A 23224-nucleotide genomic window follows, 5' to 3' on the forward strand; every position below is an offset into this window, starting at 1 on the left:
CTCTGCCTGGTACAGCTGAGCGGCAGACGGCGGGCAGCAAGGGTGGCCCTGGTTGTTGTTGCTGCCTCCAGATCCTGATGTGCAAGATTTGGGGCTGCATTCCTGCAGGTGGTTTGTGTGCTTGCTGGGTCTGGATCATGTGAAGGCTAAATTTCTGTTTGGATGAGTGCATTGCATGTGTGTGCTTGGGGGTGAGGTGTCAGCAACAGGAACTTGGTTTAATGACTTGTATGATACACGTGATCCAGCAATCTAAGGGTTGATATTGTCAAAGACTGGACTGAGACCTAAGCCCGTCTGTAGGGAGCTGCCGTGAATGCAAGGCATACGCAACCCTCCTAGCAAGGCATGGGTGTAGGAATATGCCTATACACTGCACACGTTTCTTTTTTTTTAACACTATTTGCAGAGCCAACAGGGACCCAAACAAGGCTCATTGCTGGTCCACGTGGGGATGGTGGTGCTGGCATGCTATCTGTCTGTGAAGCCCCCGTGCTGCTGCGTGTGTGCGGGAGATGCTCTCGGCTCTGCCCCTTCCCTCAGGGCCTCCCCGTGCGCCTGAACATGAAGCATCTCCATGGGCAAGAGTCAAGGTTTGACTCATGGAGCCGGTGGAGGAGGAGAAGGAGCAATTCCCTCCCACCAGGTAGGACAAGGAGGGAGCACCTGGGTAAATAAATACCTTCTGGGGAGACCACAAAGGACAGATCAAAGTGGCTGGTGCAGGATAAACGAGGGACCTTGATCAGAGAAGGATAAGGCGTGCCAGATACCAGCTGAGAAGGGGCAGAGGGAGGAAAGAAGAGTTTGACAGGAGCAAAGATTTCTTTTAGGTAGTTTCTGAGTGTAAAAGGCGAAGCAGCCAAGTCACTGCCAGCATCTTGAGCTGGTGCTGCCTGCACACATGCAGTGTGATCTGCTCTACAGCCAGCACACTGATACACCTAGGTCCTTGGTCAGTCTGTGCTGGGTGGAAGGGAGCACACGTGTGGAGTGAAGCAGAGCTCCAGGTTATGGCAGCGTGGCCCACCAAGCGTAACTCATGCCCTGAACTCAGCTAAACTGGACTGATGGCAATGAAGGATGGTGGAGTCCCAAACCAGGCAGATGCTTTTCCTCTCTCTTGGAGAAAGAAGCTTCCTAGCATCTAATTAATTGTCATTGACTCTCCACGAACAATTATCAGTGGTGCAGAGGGCTGTTAACTTCGTCTCTGATCCAAGGCTTGTGGAAGCGAATACCAGCCTCTTCGTTCCCTTCAGCAGGCTGTGGGTCTGGCCGTCGAGATTGGAGCGTGAATTTAGCACCTGGAGCCATGGATCTTCCCACCATGCAACTAGATTTTGTAAATATAACCATTCATCTCGCTGTCATGTTTCACCCAACTGTTTACACTCCGGCCGTCTATGCTCCATTCTTGTTTCTTGATGATATCCTTTAAAAACAGGTAGTTTATCTCCACTGTTCTATTGCATCAGGAGTTTTATTTCTTGAACTAGTGAGTTTGCTTTCATCTGTCCCTTGTAACAAGACTCACTGCAGATCTGAAATCCCTCTCTCATCTCCCCACACAAAAAATCTTCCCTTGCAGCCAGGCTGCATTTACTCTCCAGCTTAGTTCAGGCAGCAAGCCAAAAACCTCCTCAATGAATTTGTTTTTCAGGAAAAAGTTCAGCAGTTTTGTTGTCCGGCTCCTGAAAATCCAAGTAAATCCTGTTCCCAAGGAAGCTGGGCTCGCAGAGGGTAGCGGAGAGGCATCTCTCACATCATCCTGCTTGTGCGCACGCACGGGAGGTGAGCGAAAGATGGGGACATGGGGACATTTTGCAGTGCAGAGCTGATCCAGGGTGAGGAGCCCGCTGGGTCCCTCCTGAGTCTTCACTGCTGACTCTCTATCAGGGTTTCTCACCCTCACTCTGCAAAACTGCACTGGATATCTCTGAGAAAAGGCTTTTTTCCTGGGCTATTCATCTTTCCTAACAGGTGACAGGTTTTTGAACTGCCTTCTGCAGCCTGGCTCCGTGTGTGCCCAGAGCCTGGAAGAGCCGGGCCAGGTGAGCTTATTGAAAGGCTAATTTCCATGTGGATTAAAGACCTGGAGCCCTGTGAATTCCTGAACTGAGCCCAACTGCCAGGTTGGGGGGGCACAGGGGATCTCAGGCCCTGCTGGTGACCATGATTTGTGCACTTTGTACAGAATCCCTTAAAACCAGACCTTAAAAATGTGTGTGCGTGTGGAGTGGGGCAGGTTTGGGGGGGATATTGCTTCTAGAGAAAAGAGTAACTTGTGTCAGTGTGTGTTTCTAAGCACAAGCTGATTCTTTCCCAGTCTTAGGAAGTACCTGGCTTCTGTGCTTTTGAATGAAACCGAGAACTTTCTGGGCAGAGCTAATCTCGAGGAGGAAATCCCTTTCCTACTGCAGGAGGTGACCCCAGGGGAAGATGGCGTGGCAAGGACATGAGCCAGCTGCCGCCTCGCCTGCCTGGGCAGCCCCTGCCTTCCTGGAGCTCGGAAGCACTCAGCCACTGCGTTGTCCACCGCGGAGACACTTCCCTTGCAGGCACGGCCGCGCTCTCAGGAGGACACCTGTCGGTGTGAGTCTCTGCTGTCTCCTCCGATCAGGCAGCTGAGGACAGGAGCTTGACGGAGACAGCCCGCTCGCAGGAGCAGCGGGAGCTCACGTTTGCTTTCAGGGCTGCAGCTCCCTGGGACGGTCCTGAGCTCCGCATATTTTGCAGCCCTGTCCCATACGGGTCTCGTCAACCTATAGACGGTGAACAAGAAAATCCATCCCCGCCATGGGGTGCCAAGGCAGTACAGGGGGCTATAGGTCTCTACCATAGGTTTGCTGGACCCATGCGGGTTGGGGAAGAGGTGGCTGATATCAACAGGGAAAAGACCTCACCATCTCCCTTGTTACCCTAACAAAGCCCATGCTCAGGGGAGCACAAACCCACCCTTTCCTGGGGTTGCTTCTTGTTGCTTTCCTCAATTTGTTCTTTGTTTTTTCATTCCTGGGCTGTAACACAGGCAAGAAAGGAGCTCACACTAGGGCCCCTGAAGGCAAGCAAGCTATTGTCCTTAAAACAAAAGAACTTTTCCTCAAATGTACCAGCAGCAATGTGAAGTGCCCAAGAGCCTTTACTTCATCCTGGACCAGGCTTCCTGATGTTTTCCAGGATCTTACAGCTCTGAAATTTAGGCTTCTAACTCTTGTTGATTCCCTCTAGCAAGGCTCGGAGTGGTTACCTGAGCAAGCCCTCAGGACCAGAAAATGTTTAGCTAGTGTCCCCTGTCTCTACTCCTCAAAAAAAGTGGTGCCACTGCATTTGACAGGGCTGAGGACCAGGACAGAGCAGGAAACCAGAGCTGGTGCAGCCCGTCTCCTCCATTCAGCAGGCAAGAAGTGTTCACGTCCAGAGCTCAGAGCGAACAGCACACCTCGAGCTGGAAGTGGGATCTGTGCTCACATGCTGCATGATTTAGGAACAGAAACACCAGGTGGATTATAGGGAAACATTGCAGGACTTCCCCTGACCTTCATCAGTGTCTTTAGAAGTCTCTATATTCCATTTTTTGGGCAGAGAAGAGCAGAAGGAAAGGAATGCCTCAAATCTGCAAACAGGTAAAAAACCCAGCAGAATGGTTTTTCCATATGCTGTCACCTCCTTAGCTTGTATCTTTGCTGTAGATATCACCCCCCTGTACCTCAGACTTGCCCATGGAGAAAACAGAGATGCTCAGATGCAGCACGCAGTTGTCTCATCCAAGCTGCGCTGCCACGGAGACCTGCTCCCTTGGGCCGTAGAAAGAGCTCAGCCTCAGAACTGCTCAAAGTCTCCTGGGACGGTCCAGAATCGGAACTGGAAATGAATGCAGATGCTGCCGCTGCCTGCTCATGTTATCCCAACAATCCCAAACTGAAGAGAGCTTTTTTTTTCCCTAGGAGGTATTGGCGTTCCTCCAAGAACCAGATGGAGCAGTAACACAGCTAGAACTGGGGAGGGGGAGGGGGGAGGAGGAAAATCTTTTAAGGAGCTGGCTTGAAAATAAGATCATGTAAAACAGCTGTTGCTTTGAGAAACAGTTTTGTTGCTGATTCCAGAAAAGGACAGTATGGAGGCTGATGTAAAAAATCAGCCCGGAAGACCTGATGTGTTTAGACTGTACTTTGGAAGGTTAGCAGGTCAAATCTAGAGACACCAAGAAGTGTGTGATGGGGGTCTGTCTGCTGAGCAGCACAACAGCTTGCTGCCTGGCTTTCTTTGGGCCAGTTCGTGGGGGCTCAGAGAGGCAGCACCTTCACCTCTGAAGCCTTCAGCATTCAGGGTAGCTAATTTCTCGTGACAAGTCTTCCACAACGTGTTACCAGAGCCAACTCTTCTGCATATCAGTTCCCTGTGATGCAAATATGGGAAGACACATCATTAAGTAACCATTTATATAAGTGACCTGGCATGGGTTTGCCTTGCATTGAGATTTCACAGCTGTGAAAGCCCTGATGGCATCTTTGACCCATGGCCATTGACCTAGTTCTCTACTGCATTGCCCTATCTGAGTTCAACAGCCAGCGGTGGATGTTGCCTTGCCTGGTCCATATTGTTGTCCCACTGAGACGGGCAGGAACTCTGCCTCACATTTTCCGGTCAGGTATTTGCTTCTGTGGATTGCGTGGAGATGGAGGCCAGCATGACAGGCGTTGCACAAACAACATGAGACAGTCTGTGTCCCGGGGGACTCAGAATAAACTCAGCAAGTGTGCTCTCTAAAAGGCGTCCTGGGCACAGAATTCCCATTAACACCATCAAATGTGCTGCTGTTTAGTGCTTTGAAAACTGATCTCACTCTTAGGAGTGGTGTTGAGAGGGGGGGAGGGGAAAAATGTCAGGGGGAGGGAAAAAACGTCAGGGGGAGAGCAGAATTAGTGCATGCAGAGAGCCATTGCTACTCATCAAGGACAGGAGCCCAAGTGGCCTGGTTACACCAGTACTTTCTGAATTTGTGCCTCAGCTGCTGTTGCAGCAGCACACCAGAATTTATTTTCCTTTCTGTAACGTGCTGGTGTGTTTTATGCAGGACCTTCTATGTGGGCATGAAGAACATGCAGCAGGAAACTTCAGATTCAAGGCGACTCCTGGCCATGACGCTAGGAGGGACTTAGGCTTAGAGCAGACCCAAAGGATGTAGTTTTCCCCTTCGGGTGGATGGAACCACCTGGCAGATCACACATACAGTGAGCAAAGCTAGAGCTCACAAGCACAACACGTAGCTTATGCAATTATGCTGTGATGGCCATTGGCACAGAAGCGTGGATTTATGTTCCGGCGAAGGTCTAAAACAGCGAGTGTAGGAATTTGGTCTCCTTGGTGACAAAACCAACCAATGGAAAACATAAAAAAAAAAAGGAAGCTAAAACGGTCCATGGACCCTGCTTTTATTTTCAGAGTGGAGTACAGTGAATTAGCCTGTCTCTTATCTGCTTTTGTATCCGTGGCTGGATAGCAGAGGATGCCTGGCTTAACTGTTTGGCTGTTCACGATGGACAAGCATCCTTTAAAAAAAGAGGCCTCCAGTTTGCAGGGGAAAACAGCTGCCACTTGTGTAGGAGCATCGCCCTCCAGATACATGCGAGCTGTTATAGCCCATGCTGATCCACAGAAAAAAGGGAGCTGCTCACCTATGAAGACATCTGAGCCTCTCAGAGAAGAGACAGATCTTAAGATAGCAGAAGTCACCACCTCCCCAGCATGGTGCAGCCATCTAGGGTCAAGCCAGACCTGGCCATGGGCAGTCGAAGCAGAGAGCTGACGGCAAAACTGTGATTTTACTGAAAGGTGGTGGTCCCTTACCAGCACAGACTTTCGTGAATGGCAGCGAGGGGTCTTTGACATTTGCACACTGGTTGGGAGCATCTTATGGTGAGTGTTTGGCTCACGGTCCTGCTGGTTGGAGGTACAGGGTTTGAGAGCAAGGGGGACTTTTTACTACCTGCTAGGAGCAAAGTCATAGAGTCATAGAACGTGTTGGGTCGGAAGGGACCTTTAAAGGCCATCTAGTCCAACCCCCCTGCAGTAAGCAGGGACATCTTTAACTAGATCAGATTGCTCAGAGCCTCATCAAGCCTGGCCTTGGACAGTCCTCCAACAGCTGTGCGTTTCTGATATCCCAGACATGGGTTTTCCTTGGATCTGGTGTGCTCTTAGTTTAGAGGCTGCGACAGCCAGGATTACTCTGCTCAGTGCCTTCTGGAGGTGGCCTCATCTTCGGAGTGCTGCTGGGCTGAAAGCCACCTGTGTGCCCTGAGTGCAGCAACGCACCCTCAGCAAGTTTTCCTGCAAAACAAATGCCTTGACAACGCCAAATCAAAACATTTTTTGCTTCAGATCAACAGGCTAGAAAGAAAGATTAGGTTTCCCAGGTGCAAAGTTTCCCACAGAAAATATTGGAGCCCTGTTTTCTTTCCGATTAATCAATGTTGTGACCCTCTCCCTTCAAGTTATTCTAGTAATGCCCCAGGATCTTAATTAAGACTGAGCCCTGCAGCTCTTGGCATTGTGCAAACACATGGGAAGACTCCAGCCCTTCTCTAGAAAGCTTCTCATCTAGTTTGGTTTAGGCAAATGCATCCATTGAAACTTTTTTTTTTTTTTTTACTTATTCAACAGTGCTACAATGGAGGCTTTCATCTCTACTTCTTGTGTGTATTCCAATGTCATGCCCTCTGCTTTCAAAGGCTTAGGTTTGCCTTTAATTGTGTTGAGAGCCTTTGTCTCTAAGCCTTTAATAATGGATTTTTTCTCCTCTGCCAAAAGAAGAATTTTGTTTCTTTGCTGGCTTTTCTTCTAAAGCTAAAGTGACAGTTCCCTCTTCTCTGTGAGATTTACAAAGCTTATCTTTTAATTTTCAAGAGCCAAACACCAGGGTTGGGGGGGTGGGGGTGGGGGGGGAAGGAAACGTCATCACGCCTTTTAAACACTGTCGCTAGGAGAAGGCTTAATGATCTAGAAATACATAAACTGCACGCTCTCGGGGTTGCTTCAATTTAGTTACACTAAACTGCCGCTCTTGGCAGACACCTGCCGAAGGATGGATCTGGGGGGGCCCAAGCCGTCACTTTCTTATGAGCCTTGCCCTGCTGAAGCCCCAGCTTTGCCATTCGGAGGGCAGGGGCACCCACCCACCGCTGCTGCCCCAACACCCGGGGCAGATCCTTGCCTGCTGCACTGTGCTGGGACCATCTCTCCTGTCCGAGACTCTGGATGCGTACAGAGAAAAAGTCACGCACTGGCATTTTTTTGGGGGGAAAAGGGGGGGATTTGAAAGTGCTCTGTGCTGGCTGTAGGTCACAGTCCCCTTAGACGGGATGCCATTCCCAGTGGAGGCTCCTAGCTCGGGTGTCTGTACTGGCGTTGACTGAGTGTGCTCATTCGCAGAGTAAAGCCCTTCCCAGGGTCAGGGCCGTGCTCTGCTTGCGGAGCTGCTCTTCAACAGGGCACAGAGAGGCTCCCCGTGCATTTTGTGCAATTTAGTGGCAGGATATGGAGGCAAGAGGCTGTCGGGCACTTTGCTTCCACGGAAGAAAGTAACCTGTGGTCAGCTTGAGAGATGACTGTGGTGTGTGACTTGAGCCTGTCTTCAAGTATTAGAAACCAGAAAGCAAAGACAGATCCCATGTTCCTTCTGCTCTAAACTCATCGTCGTGTCTCATGGCTTGGAGGATTTGCCTCAGCATTAGGGAGGATGTCCTGGGAGTGCAATCAAGGCCTTCTGGGATGAGGTGGAGCAAAGTGCTCTTCCAAGCTGTAAGTTCTTCTGCCCATGCCAGAGCGTGCCGGTTGTGCCGGAAACACAGGTCTGGAGAGAGGGTGACTTTCCACTGAGCAATAAATGGATTAAAGGGTTTCGTATGAATTGAACTCTGCTGATTTACCCTGTCTGAGGAGCTGGTGCTAGAGCAGGTCTTACTTTTGTGCTGGCCCATAGTAGAATTTGCTTGATGAGTTTTGCTTGGAGTATGACAACTCAGAGCAGGAGGGAGTCATTTTGCAGCTAGTTCATGGTCGCTGTGATGGGAGAACTAGCCTTGAAATGAGTTACAGCGGAGAAGAGCTGAAAAATAGTATTTTCCAGATGGTGGGAAGCAATGCTGTTATGAAACTGGTGTTTGGGGCTGTCTCTGATATAAGCAAAGTTTCTGAGAAGCAGAAGGCTCCTCGGCTGTCGCCTGCACCGTGTTCCTGGAGACCCCTGCAGGATGTCCTTCCTTGCCTTGGCAGAAGTCCATCACGCCTCAGCCACCACGCATGAAGTGTTTCAGCCTCAACTGTGCAGCATTTTGTAATGAAACTGTTAAATCTGAAACCGTGATTGTCTCTGGAGCATGCTGTGGGGCTAAGCGTGGGGCACATCTTCATGCAGGGTGCAGCAAGGGCCATGTTTAACTGGAGCCCACCTGGTACTACCAGCACTACGTGCCCAGAAATCATAGAATTATAGAATCATAGGATAGTTTGGGTTGGAAGAGACCTTTAAATGTCATCTAGGCCAACATTCCCTGCAATGAGGAGGGACATCTTTAACTAGATCAGGTTGCTCAAAGCCTCATCAAGCCCGGCCTTGAATGTCTCCAGGGATGGGGCCTCCACCACCTCCACCACCTCTCTGGGTGACCTCTTCCAGGTTGATACACGCAGGTGTGCGCACTCGCACCCCTGCACACCCCCTGCCAGATCCACTCCCCCCTGCCTGCATCATATGGGAGGCTGAATCTTCAAAACCACAGTGTTCCCAGTCTCTCTCCATGCTTCTGATTTGAAAGAGGCACATGAGCACTTTCCCCTTTAACATCCCCCTGCAATGAAAAGGAAATCATTAAGACATTTTGCAGCAGGAGCCATGGGTTGTGATGCCAGGTATTGTGCACTTCGTTCCTCCGGGTGGCTGGTCCTCAGCCCTGGCAATGAAGGACTGGTGGAGCAGAGAGCCCAACTCCTTCTTGAAGGTATTAACCCAGGAATGGAGTTCTGGGCTGAACGCAGCGTCATGGAGGCTTCATGTCATGCACTGCTGGGCACAGCAGAAGGGAAACGGCTGCCTCCCGATGTGCAGCTTGTTTTAACACCATGCGTGAATGTATGTCTTGTTTCCTTCAGCACGACCTTGCGTCCGCTCCAAACTCAATCTAGGCTCTGATACTGCGGTGAGCAGCATGGCGTAAATCTTCAGGCAAGCAGCTGAATATTGTAACCTCATTTGGTAAATGAGAAAAATAGGCTTCCCAGAAGACGCTTTTTGCTTTAATTATTAAATAAATAGGAAAACAGCCTTCTGTCTAGCTGAGCTGGCAGCTTATGAAGAGATTCAAGTGAAACCAATGCGACCAGCTAGCTGTCAGGTTTCCAGCCTGTTTGTTCCTCCTCTGGAGCATCCTGGTGTGAGTCTGGGAGCTCTGCTCTGTGCAGGGTGTAGCAGGAACCAGAGGGACAGGCACTGCTGCTGAGGGCCCTGCTTGTCCTTGCATGGGCAAAATATGGTGGGATCTGCTGCCCACTGTCAGGAGTTGGGGCTTCCCACTGTCCAGGAGACCGCTGAAGGCACAAGTCACTTCCACTTAGACAGAGTTCATGGAAAAATGAACAAAAGTGTCACCTCCACATCCTCTGGCGAGAGGCTCTTCATGTCAGGAGCAAACAGGAGGAGAGCTGTCTGTAGGCAGAGGAGGCCACAGCTGGGACGTTCAAGATACAACCCAACCTGTTGCCTCTGTAGGAGACAACGTGTCCCTGGGAGTTGGCTTTGATTTGGAAGGGCAGCCAGTGACGACAGACAAAGATGGGGGTGCTAGCAAGCCACAGGATGCCTGATACTCCTGCCAAATCCTTAATAGCTTTATTTGGGTGAGTTCAACTCTTTATTCCACTTCTTCCCTTTCCAAGTGAGAAGCATGGAGGAGCTACATGTCATACCTCGTGCTGTCTCTTTGGCTTCTCTGTAGCCGGGGGGGTATTCTTGCTGAGCTTGGCATGTTCACAATCACTGGGGTAGCAAACTGCACCTATGCCTCCAGGGGCACGGAGATGAGAGCCAGGGCATCTCATCCTCCCAACCACTGCCTTGTGCAGTACAATATCCCCTCTGTCCTAAAAAGGCTTCAGATTTTAATCCCAAAATAGACATTTCAACAAAATTCTGGGTTTTTTTAAAAAAACATCTGAAAGATGCTGCTTTCATTTCAGGCCGAGGGAACTCATTCTGAAACCTCAAGAGCTGCTGTGAAATGGGATCATCATCCGCCAGGGAGCTCCAGTGCCTATGTGCCTTACAGCAATCGTGACGAATTCTCATCCCAGCCTGGCATGTGAGTTACATGGTGCCACTCGTGAATACCGGGAAGTTTGCTGAAACCCTCATTTAGCAGCGCAGGCTGGGTTTGTAACTCTGTGATGACTCCATGGTGGTTTTAGGCTTGTGACTGTAAAAGCAGGCAGCAATGTCTAGCAAATAACACACACTCCCAACAAGGCTCAGTTTGTTTTTTCTCGTCTTGCCAGGCACAAGTACTTTTTCTTCTTTTATTTATTTCCTTCTCCTTGCATCCTGTCTCATTTTGCATTTTGCTTCCATTCCCATGCACATAAAGGCCGGTACAAGACCAGCCAAATCTCTGGTCCTCTCCAGTGGAGGTTCCAGACCCAGACATTAAAGCTGCCTGAGCAAATCAGTAAGGGTTGTTCCTCTCCACTGTCATCTTTTCATACTTTTGGTGGGCTCCAGTAAGCTTGAAGCATCCCTTTTCCACTGGCCTGATCTCCAGACCCCCTTGTAGGTCAAATGAGGAGGAGAAGCAAGCTCTCCTCAGCAGATGGAGCAGGCGTTTCCTGCAGGGCCGGGGCAGGCAGACAGCACGGTGCCTCCCAAAACCAGCACCCTACCTCCTCCTGCCGAGCAGCTGACCAGACCAAATGTTGCATTGGAGCCAAGCAGCTCGTACTCATCCAGGCTTCCAGCTTAGAAAAATCTCACACAGAACAAAACCATCAGAAACATGCAGCTGCTCTAATTCATACACTCTTTGATACACTCAGCTTCCCCAGTGTATTTGCTCTCTGGGCTTCCAGCGGAGACTGCAGAGAGCGAAGCAGCCTGACAGGACAGTTCCCAGATGGGGAACAATTTCATGGTAACCGAAGGCTACTGATCCTTTCCCGCTTTGCCCTTTGGGCACAAACTTGAACATAGGAAGTTCCACCTAAACACGAGGAGGAACTTCTTTCCTTTGTGGGTGGCAGAGCCCTGGCACAGGCTGCCCAGAGAGGTGGTGGAGTCTCCGTCTCTGGAGACATTCCAAACCCGCCTGGACGCATTCCTGTGCCTCCTGCTCTGGGTGACCCTGCTCTGGCAGGGGGTTGGACTAGATGGTCTCCAGAGGTCCCTTCCAACCCCGACCATTCTGTGATTCCCTGGTTGCTGGCGGTAGGCAGCAGAGGAGAGCCTGGAGGAAAAGCAGTCAGTCTTCAGGCATACAGCACGCGTGTTTTTCGCAGGAAGGTGCAGGCTCAAATGAATGCATAAGGAGTGAGGTGGCACTTTTTTGGAGCAGAAATCCTGAAATGCTAGTCTTGCAGGAACTGCATTTACCTGCTGCTGAGCTGTTCAGCATCCCCTGTCTGCTGGAGCAGCACAGCCTGTTCAGAGAGGGAGGTGTACGACTGCTAGAAAATGCTTGTCGTTGATGGGAATTGACATAATGCTATGGATTTAATGAAGCAGCATCCATCAGTGAAAGGAAAAAAGAAATGGAAGGGAATTGGAGGGGGGTTACTTTCTCTTTATTATTGTTTTTAAGGGAGGAAGAATTGTTTCGGCATTTTAATAGTTATTGACAGTCAGCTTAGTAGCAAAGCAAGATCTTAGCAATGTGCTGTAAGTTATTCTAGCAGGTAGGACTCTTTTTCCTGCCGTCTCCCTTTCTTCCACCTTTGCACAACAGCAAACTGTTCTTACAGCTTGCTCTTTTGTCACCATGAGTGTGGCCAGTGTGGGCAAGGACACCCCAATTTCAGGAGCCGGCGGAACCCCGCACAGAGGAGCGGCTGGCCATCGTTCAGGGACAGAGTGTGATGCTCCCTGTCTTGGGCATGGAGGCAGACCCTCATCTGCCAGCCTTGCTGTAGGCTTTTCACCCCAAAACACAAGCTGTGTGATCACCTTTTAGGTGGGACTCAGAGATCTGAAGCTGGGACCCGCAGTCTTGTTTGAATGAATGTTAGCCTGTATGGCATCAAGAGAGATCAGAAAGCATCAGGCTGGCTTATGAGGGCAGCACCCCCCCTTGGCATAATCCATCCCCCTAGCTGCGCGTACGAATGCGAAGAGGAAATGTTATTTCTGTGGTGACGCATCCTTGAGAGCACCTAATCTGGATTTATTGAGGTCGTAAAACTGACTTAGCACTGCGGTACCTAGACTGTAGGATAAATAGAAGTCTTCTATTTATAATGCTGCCAATCTGGCACCACTCACAAGCACTAAAAACAAAACTTTTTGCAAAGCAAGTCGAATTAATGGGTGCTCTTTTTGCATTGTCTATGAACCAGACCCTGATCCTGTGGCACGCTGTGTGCTGTCGGCATTTGGCAGAAATTCTGCACAACGTTGCTGAAATGCCATCTCTTTGGAAGGCTGGGCAGTAACGTCCCCGTGGCAGTGGCTCCTCCTTTCCCTTTGGGTGGTGCCCACTTGTGGGCCCTCTGCAAGTCTGTGGCAGGAATTATTAGCCCTGATAATCAAACTACAAGTGAAGCCCAAGAAAAAAGGAGTTTGCTGTGCTGGAGCTGCCTAGTGCATACTTCTGGTCTGTCTGCATGGGGCTGGATTGATTCAAGGTAGCACAAGTCGCATCCATCTCTCCTGCTACGCTCACACAACATGTGTCTGTGTTACCAACATGGGCACCAGGTCCTCTTGCTCTGAGGCCCCAAAAGCAGAGGGAATGCGTCAGACACCGAGGCAGAGCCTGGACTGATGTGGCTGCTCATCAGAGCCAAGCAACCCTGGTCTCATCAGGCTTGTGCAGTCCACCATGTGGTAATCAGTGGCTGGGTACCCTAGGAGAGTGAACCCTAATTAACTTTTGAAGTGATCTGTTTAAGGTGCAAATTAACCCACCACGGATCTTCTTTCCCAGGACTGAAGTGAGCCTCACCTTCCAACTATATTGAGTTTGATACCAAACATATTTTTTAATATGAAATCCTAGTACTGTTTAACTCACATAAAATCTGGATTTCTAGTGGATACCATTTTCCCCCACTAGCCCACCTAGCACAGCAGAAGGGTCCCACACCTTGTTCTCTGCTTGTGTTATAAAGTTGAATAGCCTCCTAGCTTTCTTCTCTTTGATACGAAAGCAGAGACCTGGATTTTATCGTTAACATTGTTGTGGACAAGATCATAAGGCAGATACCTGCTGTTGTGATTGAACACCAGCCGGGCTTCCCTTACAATGTTTTCTGGTTTTGCATTTATTTTCAAAGCAAATCAGGCTCTTCTTTCCTGTGGATTCCAACTGAGGTCTACGAACACCACCCCGTTGGTTCTAGCTGCTCATTGTGTGGAGAGGCAGGAACAGGGACTGGTGCCAAAGCTGGTCCTCCACCAGCTCTCCTCTCAACACGCCTGGCTTCAAGAAGTGACCTAAATGAGAAGAGCAGCTTCTTGCTGACCAGCTGCTAACCAGGGCTGCTAGGAACCCTGTGGTCACTTTGATGTCCTCCCGGCACAGACAAGAGCGTGGCGCTCAGCCCACACCAGCGCACTGTGTCGCTAATCGGGCTGGCAGGGCTATGTGGGAACGTCACCGTCATGCTGGGAGTGGATAGCGAGCCCTCGATGGGGGGTTCTGCCAGGGTCCTGGCACACAGGAGGAGTCCTGAGCATCAAAACCTCACATCTCACACTGACTGTGTTCAAAGGAGCATTTCTGACTCCAAGAAGGGACTTTTTTCTCAAGTCATTTTTTCTTCCCATAGGAAACCTTTATGGCAGAGCCAGCACAGTCTGAGTTAAGGTGTGGGCATCAGGCCTGACGCAACATGGTGTGGAAGCAACAGACGTTGATGTTCCCTTAAACTCATGATCAGGTTTGTTGGCTGTTTCTTTTGGCTTTTTCTACCCGTGACTTCACTCAGTTTGGAGAGAGTAGGTGCCACAGACATAGGGGAAAAATCATTCCCAAGCCTCCTGTCCCAAATGGTACACACCAAGAGTACCATTAAGCATGATGGGGCTGAGAAGGATAAGAAGCAGCTGGCCCAAAGTGTTGCTTTACAGAACAGCTTAAGGGATGGTCAGGGGCTTGGAGGGTACCAGCAGCAACACGCCCACCTACCTAATGGCCCTGTGGAAGGTCACACAAAGCTAGGCCACCCTAAATCCAACGTGTAGCAGGTTGAAAAGGAGCTACAGCCCTGCAAAATGTTCCTAAGCTCTCCAGTGATCGTCTCTGGCCACCTGGGACACCATGTGGCTTCCCAAGCTACCCTGGGACACCATGTGGCTACCCAAAAGCTACCTAAGCCCTCAGCCTGGCCTGTTAGCAATGAGGTCCTGAGCCCTGGTTCACCCTGAGCAGCACATGCATGTGGGATGTTTTGCTGCCCAAATTACCTTCCCCAGCACCTGTGTCTTCCCATCTTAAAGCAATCGGAAAACAGGCACTGCAAAAACTTGCAAGCTGCACAGCAGCAAGTGCAGGCGAAGGGGGTTTTAAGAGCTTTAGTGTGGTGCTGTGACCAAATTTGTTTGGCTCTGGGTCCTCAGGGACACCAGATGAGCCTAAATATTGGTGGGGTTAATGCACACCCATAAAACCTGAGGTGAGATGAAGGCAGTGCTCTCAGGGGCTGCAGCCACCCATGAACGGAGCTGCCTGCAGAAGGTTGGAGCCCAGGGTGCGGGACAGCCCTTGCCAGGCAGGCAGGTGGCAGCTTGATGGCAATTGCACAGTTGGGCAGTCTTGGAGAAGAAAGCCAGAAGGCCAAGTCATTCCAGCACAGTAAGTGCAGTTAAGCACTGCCATATGGCTGCTTCTGCAGAGGAAGAAGCACACAGGGAGTGATCCATCCCCACCGCTTTTCCTTTAAAATGAACTTTGCAATTCTCCTCCTGCAAGTACTGGAAAAACTTCATGGCCTGTGGGGGGTCACCGGAGTTGGCAAAGTAATTTCAGAGAGCCCTAGGAAAATGAGCCACAGGGAATACAGGAATTCCCTGTGAATATTATCCAGTCTTTCGCTCTGCCCCAACTACATCTGGGAGGAGGCTGGTGGCAAAAGTGCAAGGCATTTCTAATGGTGGAGAAGCTGAGGTGGATCAGAGAAAAGGGAGAAAAAAACTTTATTAAGGATGGGGGGGAAACCCCCACCATGCCAGATGTGGAGGAGGGAGAGAAGAAGTGGCTGCTGCTGGCCAAAGAGTGTTTTGAGCTGGTAGAAACTATTGCAACCAGAAAAAAAATTATTTGAACAGGTCTATTTCCTGCAAGGTTTTTGCTACAAGTTGGGAGGAGAGTAGGCAAATGTTTTCCAGCAAGGGCAGGAAAGAAAATAGGAGGATTTTCTGCTTCCTTTAATAAATCCATGGCTTTTGTCCTCAGTGTTTCCATTAGCTAGCCTGTCTTAACCCTTGCAGCACCACTAACTGTGTTGGCATGGGGTTACCAACACAGACAGAAACCTGACTTGCTGACAAAAGTTTTCTTGAGTACATCTCTCTCTGCAGATGGAGAGCAAAAGGCAGCTCGCTCAGGGACTGAGCGAAAATAAGAGCCTGGAGAGCAAGAGGTTGGGGGAACAGCGGCTTTCTTAAGTGATTGATCCTCAGAGACCGTTTCTTAGCAGACAGGAGGAGAGCGTCTGGGAAAGCTCTTTTGGAGGCAGAGCATCCTTCGCTGCAGTGGGCTCGGAAGAAAGGATGGGAGATGTACCAGAGAGACAGGTGGTGGGTGGGAGGAGGGAAGGTGCGGAGCTTTGCGGCAGGGCAGCAAGTAATGCGCGTGTTTGCAGGCTGGGAATTTTGGGGGCTGAATGATGGAATTTGCTTCTTTGTAGCAACTGAGATTTCACTGGCAGTGGAAGATTTCTTCTCCCCCATACCAGGCCCCTTCCAGAACCAAACCCCAGCATTGCTAACAGCCCATAGCTCATTGTCTACTTGTTCTTTCTTAAAACCTCAGCTCAGAAATCGTATAATTGCATGAGAATATCTGCTTTAGTCTTTTCAAAAGGGTCTTTTTTGAAAAGGTTTGACCCTGATGGTCAAGAAAGAAGCTTTAAAACCATGCAAGACCAGAAGACAGAAGGAAACAAACAACTGTGAACAATTAAAAAACTCCTCCAATAAGCCAACCGTCTTTTGGGGACATTCATGATGCTTGAATGCAGGTGGCTGGCAGGATCGCAACTCCAAACCACAGCTGCTAGAGCTGTTGAAAGAAACATCACTATCTCAATCACTGCACACGAGCTGCGATAGTTAAAAGCTTGCCTCCGGTCCCCTTCCCCTTCCTCACTCCAAAACCCGCCATTCCTGGTGCCTGTAAAAATCGCCTTGTTTTATGTGAGCGCGGGAAGCAGCCAGCAGGCGCAGCCGGGCTTTGACAGCCTGTTTGCAGGGGGACAGCCCTCCTGATGATGGGGTGGTGAAGGCCACGAGCAGCTGCTAGAGAGCTCCCACTGCAGCCTCTGCCCCTTTGCTAGCATAATTCAGTGGGGTTGGGGATCTCACAGATCCCTCTTCTCATGGAGGAATGTACTAATTACCTACCCTATAAAAGCCATGGTAATAACTTTTTCACCCTCTGGGCTTTGCTTTCCTTCTGGCACACTGACAGTGTTTCATGGCAGCACATCCCTGCTTGGTTCCTTGTGGCTGCCGTGCTCCATGGCTCGTGCTCTGGGCTGTGCACAGGAGCCACACAAATGCCCATGTCTCCAGCTTGCCATCCCCAAGACTCACTCAGCAAATGCACCTTGCTGCTTGTGGTCCCTTCAAGCAGGCCACAGTGCCCAGGCAATGCTTTTTGTGCTGTAGCTTCAGCAGTCCGGCGCCCCTATCCTAGTATGGCCAGGGTTTCATCACTGGCATCATCACCTCCCAGCATCTCTGCTCTTGGCACTGTCCCCTGCCAGGTGCCTTTGCACTGCTGCAGCTCTCAAGGCAGGACTGGCATTCCCATGCAACGAGCTCTGCACCAAGCTCTCCCGCAGCACCACTTTGCATCACGCTCGCATGCAGTTTCCAAAACATGTAGCTCCGTGGCTGTCTTTTCCCTCTGGTATAATCATGGAGTCATAGAATGGTTTAGATTGGAAGGGACCTTAAAGATCATCTAGTTCCACCCCCCTGCCCTGGGCAGGGACACCTCCCACCAGCCCAGGTTGCTCCAAGCCCTGTCCAACCTGGCGTTGAACCCCTCCAGGGATGGGGCAGCCACAGCTTCTCTGGGCAACCTGGGCCAGTGTCTCACCACCCTCACAGTAAAGAATTTCTTCATAATATCTAATCTAGATCTACCCTCTTTCAGTTTGAAGCTGTTACGCTTTGTCCTATCACTACATGCCCTTGTAGTGCTTGTCTCCAAGCACTACAGATTTCTTGTAGCCCCCCTTCAGGTACTGGAAGGCTGCTATAAGGTCTCCCTGGAGCCTTCTCTTCTCTAGGCTGAATGACCCCAACTCCCTCAGCCTTTCTCCATACGAGAGGTGCTCTAACCCTCTGATCATTTTCGTGGCCCTGATTTCATCATTTCTGAACACCTCTGAGGTGGAGCATCCCCTCTTGCAGCACGGGCTGGTGAGCAAGAGCGTGCTTGGTGAAGGAGCTGTGGCAGGAGACAGGGGGGACACACAGTGTCTCACCGCTGGCTGCCAGCAGAAAGGCAAAGGCTGCATCCAGGCAGATAACAGAGGCCCAGACCAAAAGTGACAAGAGCAATGATTAATATGTGGGCACAGGCTGTGCGCGATCCCAGAAGAGAGACTTTTAAGAAATGCCTTAGTGGACGCTATGATGGATGGGAAAAAAACCACACAAACCAAAACCAAAACAACAACCTAGCAGGCTTCAAACCAATATTTGTGCTGCTAATTGCTTTTAAATTCCCACAGCATAATGAACATGTACATTTCCCTCACCTAGCACTCAGCTGAGAATTACTTACTCAAACACCCAGACGCGGGGGCTGAATACAAATGCTGTAGCTTGCCCGTGTGCTGCTCCCTGCAAACTCCGGTGTGGTGCTGGCTGCCGATGCTGCTGGGCATGACCACCCCTGCCTGTCCCACAGCCCACGGCCAACCCCCTGCCCACCTCCCTCTGCCACTCAGCGATGCTCCCGACCCTGTTTCCTGGTCTGCCAGCACGCTTACCCCACCCCAGGAGCAACTCCTGGCTTGTGCTGCAGACAGGGCATTGCTCAGCCCTCTCTGGATGTGCTTTTTTTATTGTAGGTGATTTCCACTGGAAATACATGCTCTTCTCCTGAGCCCGGTGCCTGGCCTCTGCAGCTGCTGTGGTAGCTCAGTAATTCCTTGGGCTTGCTAGGGATGTTTCTCAAACACCGCTGACCACTTGAAGTGGCTTCTCCTCTTCTCAGCAGCCCCAGTCTCTTCATGGCATGTTTTCCTGGGTTTGCTGGCTCTCGAGTGTCCGTCTCTGGAGACATTCCAAACCTGCCTGGACGTGTTCCTGTGCCACCTGCTCTGGGTGACCCTGCCCTGGCAGGGGGTTGGACTGGGTGATCTCCAGAGGTCCCTTCCAGCCCTGACCATTCTGTGATTCTGTGAATCAAGCTGAGCTGGTGCAGAGACTCTCTCTGAAACTGTACCGTGCGGATGTGGACTGTTGTGGTCCTGCCAAAGGACTCAGTGGCTTTCTGTGCTGCTGACCGAGTCATTAGTGGCTATAATAATTATAGGGGAGCACTTGAACTTCAGGGGAGGCCTAACTGGATCTAAATTTGTGGGGTTGGGCAGGTTTCTTCCTCTTTTAAATGGTCATTAACGGTGTTTGGTTAAAGCAGTGGGAGAACTGCAATGAGTGGTTTGGTAGCTGGAGCGGGAGGTATCATTGTGTCTGCGTGTTTATGTCCTCCTCCGCTATGGACTGACCACCTCTGGTAGGACTCTTGGCAGAACCCAGCGCGTGTAAATGGTGCTGTTGGTAAATTGTCCATCTGGTGCTATATAGTGGAAAAAAAGAGCAAATGATGGAAGATATCTTTGAGTTTCCTGAAAGCGTGTATAACCTGCACATGTTGGCTTGGTCAGGCTGGGGGGAGCATGGAGCTGTTGAGCCAAGCCAGAGAGGAGCCAGGTGGCTACGGTGACCGGACTGCTTTAGTGAAGGCAGAAGAGCTACCTTTGGTTTTAGCACAGTAATTTGATGTGTGCTAGGGGCTGTTTCTTTGTCCTCACACACTGGCTCCAGATGGTTTTAATGCAGAGAGCTACTACATCACCCACTAAGCAAACAGAAGGGAGGAGGAAGGGATGGCAAACCAACCTGGCATGCAAGGTCGCAGCGGCTCAGCTGTGCTGGTGGCATGCAGCAAAGGTGTGGGCTTCTGCCCAGAGTCAAATCTCGGTTATGGGGGCAGCAGGGAAGCTCTCGGCTTGGTCATGTCCCCCATCAGAGCCCTGTGAACTCTGCACATAAAAGCAGTGTCAGGTTCTGGGATGATGGTCCCAAAAGGGCCATCCAAGCAACACCTAAGGGAGTCCTTCCTTGCAAGGGAAGAGGTGCTTGGGTGCAGTATTTTTCTGAGCTACGTGTAGGACACGGAGCCCAGGCTCTCGCCTACACAAGGTTGGGGGGGTTCAGTACCTCTCTGAGCTCCCCATCCCACTGGACCATGCAGTTCACAGAGCTGGGTCCTCCGGTAACGTGTTTTTCCTTGTGCTTTTTGCCCTCTGCTGAGGGAGAGCTTTGCTGCCATCTCTGCGTTGCAAAGAGGACTGAGTCAGTTTTGCCTTTTAAGAGGGAAGGTTGGGTTGCAGTCATCCCAAACACAGCCCTTTCTCCCCAAAACAGCTGGCGAGGCAGAGGGACCCACCCTGAGAGCGCTCCCTCCTGCCCTGGGTCCTGCTCTGCCATCCGTCATGAAGAGCCTTTGAAGTAATTGCTACACGGCTGCTTTGGCTGGGAACAGATGATGCCAAGCCAAAGGCTAGGCAGGCAATTTCACTTGGTGTTGTAATAAGGGCACCCCAGTGCCCGTGCTTTGCAGGTGTATTATTAATATTCACAACCTTAAAAAAATCGCTGCTCTGCCCCAGCTGCTCTTTGCTTGTAGGAGCCGTTTGAAATCCACGTTGCCTTTCTTTATAGCCTTTAGCCAGGCACCTTCTGTGAACTGGATCCTCTCCTACTTAAGACACAGAGCCAGCAAAACCTCCTTGAAAACCCAAATGCTGGAAGCCGGCAGCGAAAGTTTCATTTTCTGACTTGCTGGGTAGGGGGTAGCAGAGTCTGCTCCTCTCCCTCTCCCAGACTGTTCCAGGTTTCCCCAGGTGACTTTGTTCCCCTTTCACTGGGAGGTTTCCGCCCGCTGTTGTGTGAGTGCTGCTCTCGTCCTGCAGGTCCGTCCTGCACGTCCAGGACATGGAAACTGAGGCAGAGGTGGGGACAGGGAGCAGGTCGCCATGCAAGCAGCAGCTCAGATGAATCCCTTCCCAGCAGATGACATGCTGGACTTAGGAGCTCTCCCTTCTCCGGTGGTGGCCGGGCATCCAAACACATGCTTGAGTGGCTTTCTTGTGAGTAACTCTGTCGTGAGCTGTGCAATCACAAGGATAGATCTCATAGATAATCTTCCTCCATGGTGGAAATATTCCACTTATTTTTATCCTCGTTTCCTGTCTGTTAGCCAGTTAATTATCCCTTGGAGGACTTTGTCTAAGTCTCTCTTGGGAAGGAAACTTGGCAAAAGCTGCCTGAATGTCCTTGTCCATTTAAATGAGAACAGAGGATTCAATTTTAGTACCTTCTGCAGAAAAAGTCTTTTTGTTTTGTGAGACTGTGTGGTTGGTTTTTTCCCCTGACTATGACAAGCTGCCAGTAGCAGAGCTTTCCTCTCTGGATCTTCTCTGCCGCGATGCACGTGCAAGCAGCCATCTCTGCAGAAGTGTGAAGAGGAGGTGCTTGTACTCCAGCATGTCCATGCATTAAATGGATGGACACCTGGGCTTGCTCCAAAGCTGCTTGTCATGCTCTGGGGCCGTCCTGCTGCGTCGAATCCCTCTGTTCTCCCAATCATCAGCCTCTTTCATGGAGGTCCTTGAGGAAGCATTTAAAAATGCAAACCATTTGTGTTGCCATAGCAACGGCTTTTCTGGAAATGGGGGAAAAAACCACGCATCCTCGGGAGGTCAGAGGCTCTTTGTGGGATGCGGTGGGTTTGCGGTGGGTGCTGGTAGTGGGAGCGCAGGTTGCAGCCTCTTGCTGCAGGTTCCTCGCTGCTGCTGTGGGGCTGCGTGGGAGACCCACTGCCAGCCCCGGTGCCTCCTGAGAGGAACCGCTCAGGCTTAACTTGCAGATACCTCTGGTATCGACCATCCCTCACCCTCCTGTAAGCCCAAGCTGTGGCTTCAGGTAAGCCCAAGCTGCAGCCAAAGGAGCTCTCCAGATTAACAAACACGACTTTGGAGTTTTCCAACAGGCTCAGAGTGAGTACAGGACTGCCATGTGAAAACATGGAGCGCAGTGGCTGCATCCTCCCCGCTGTCACCTGTCCCTTTGCCTTAGACTTGCAGGGACTGGGTCCCATGGTCCCCAGTTCTCCACTTGCAGATTGACCCTATTAACTCAGGAGAGGGACTCACTCAATATTCACCATGTTGTGCTTGGGATGAGGCATGGCAAATCTCTTGTTTAGCATTCCTATCATGGCAGGAGAACCTATCCAACATACTGAAGCTGTAGAGTCAAGTAGGAACACAGGAAAGTGCTGGCAGCAAAACCACTGCAACCCTCACCACTTCCAAAACCACAGCTGGTGGATGGTAGAGACCAGCTGGATTAATCCCAAGCAGTTTGTGGATACTGTTTTCGTGCAAATACATAGGGAAAGTTGGGTTATCCTTTTAAGTTGCTGGTACCACAATGGAAGAAAGTGCTTCTAGAGCACAGTCACTCACTGTGTTCCCCAGCAGGCATGGTTTGGAGCTGCCAGATTTGCTGCAAGAGCACACATATGAATGGGGCCAGGCCTTTGACAGCCAAAGATGCCAAGGCTGTAGATTTCCTTCCATGCTGGAGTTGTGTGCTAGAAGGGATCAAGGCAGGAATGCGTGTTTCAACACTTACACAAGTCCATGCCAGATGAGACAGCTGCTTTGTAATACGTAACCTCTGCAGTCTCTGTGTCCTGAACTTGAATGGCCTCCTTGGATCAAGCCCCAGGAAAAAGCTGGCAAGGCTGGCAATGCACTACTGGAATTCCCCTCCTGTATCTTATTACTACCTGTACAAAATGCACAGAGGGGTTAGAGGAAAACCTCCTGGTCTGGGCATTACTTTAGTGCTTGAATGATCTCTGTTCATTTTCAAAACCCTTGTGCATGGCAGAGGAAGTTATTTTGTCTCTGAGGCACCTCAAATACAGACTTTTGGGGTTCTGTCCTCCATCCTGACTCTTCTGTATTGCTTCCTGAGAAGACACAGTCTTGTCCTAGTGCAGGTCGTCAGAACTTCCTGTAAAGCTAAGAAGGACATCAACCCTTGACTTCTAATTGATTTGGCTTCTGACTGTCATGTGGCTTCACCAGACATTTAATGCATCAAAGTTTGCCTAGGGCAACTCCTTCCCTGTCTCCAGAAATTATTTCCAGTGTTGTCTGACACCAAGGCACAGTTAGGCAAAGCTTGAAAGCCAACCAGGTGACTGCACCTTCACAGGTTACTGGGTGTAACTGGATCACAGCAGTAGGGTGTGCATGTGCTGCTAGTCTGTGGGATGGGTGAGGCAGAAAGTGCTCTTGGTCCTTCATCTGCATTGCCTTACGTAGAGCACAGCAATCATATATGTCCCATAAAGCTCACGCAAAGTGGTGCATGCATTTTTAAAGGGTCATCATCTTTCTTTCTTTTGTCTCTAATATGCTAAGTCAGCATGCATCTCTCCATCTAGCAGGAGGACCCGCTGAGAGCTGTGAGTGGTCAGTA

General features: G+C 50.4%; 2 long non-coding RNA genes across 4 annotated transcripts in view; both read left to right on the plus strand.

Moving 5' to 3' along the window:
* The window catches only part of LOC134518726 (uncharacterized), a 69549-nt gene extending 66621 nt beyond the window's left edge, over positions 1-2928 (plus strand). Inside the window, exons 2-4 of the long non-coding RNA XR_010072039.1 lie at positions 1664-1794; positions 1984-2054; positions 2330-2928. This is a non-coding gene — a long non-coding RNA (uncharacterized LOC134518726). The remainder of the gene's footprint in view (positions 1-1663; positions 1795-1983; positions 2055-2329) is intronic.
* Positions 2929-7000: 4072 nt separating this feature from the next.
* Positions 7001-23224, plus strand: part of LOC134518656 (uncharacterized) — a 54454-nt gene continuing 38230 nt past the window's right edge. For all 3 annotated transcript variants that reach the window (XR_010072024.1, XR_010072023.1, XR_010072025.1), the window contains exons 1-3: positions 7001-9897; positions 10237-10358; positions 14032-14142. This is a non-coding gene — a long non-coding RNA (uncharacterized LOC134518656). The remainder of the gene's footprint in view (positions 9898-10236; positions 10359-14031; positions 14143-23224) is intronic.

Source organism: Chroicocephalus ridibundus, chromosome 7, assembly GCF_963924245.1.
Source record: "Chroicocephalus ridibundus chromosome 7, bChrRid1.1, whole genome shotgun sequence".
In the NCBI taxonomy this organism is placed as follows: Eukaryota; Metazoa; Chordata; class Aves; order Charadriiformes; family Laridae; genus Chroicocephalus; species Chroicocephalus ridibundus.